We start from the raw sequence: 295 nt of genomic DNA on the forward strand, positions 1-295 counted from the left end.
GTTTTATCTCGCTTTTTTTTCTTTTCTTTTTTTATAGAGAGAGGCGTAGCTTTGTATTCATAGTAATTAGATCAAAGATTACGTAAGGATGATTTTGTGAAAGTTGACGAAGAATTACACGGGTCTGTTACCGATATTGATGACTGACAGTTACGTTTATCGTTATCGTTAGGATCTCTCACTCATTGGTTATCTCTTGATGAGAATCTGTTTCCTGTTTATGATGTCTTTTATCATTATCTTGACTTCATGTTCCTTACGTATATAAAATTCAATACTACAATAAAAATAAATA

This window comes from Penaeus monodon, chromosome 29 (genome assembly GCF_015228065.2).
Source record: "Penaeus monodon isolate SGIC_2016 chromosome 29, NSTDA_Pmon_1, whole genome shotgun sequence".
Lineage (NCBI taxonomy): Eukaryota > Metazoa > Arthropoda > Malacostraca > Decapoda > Penaeidae > Penaeus > Penaeus monodon.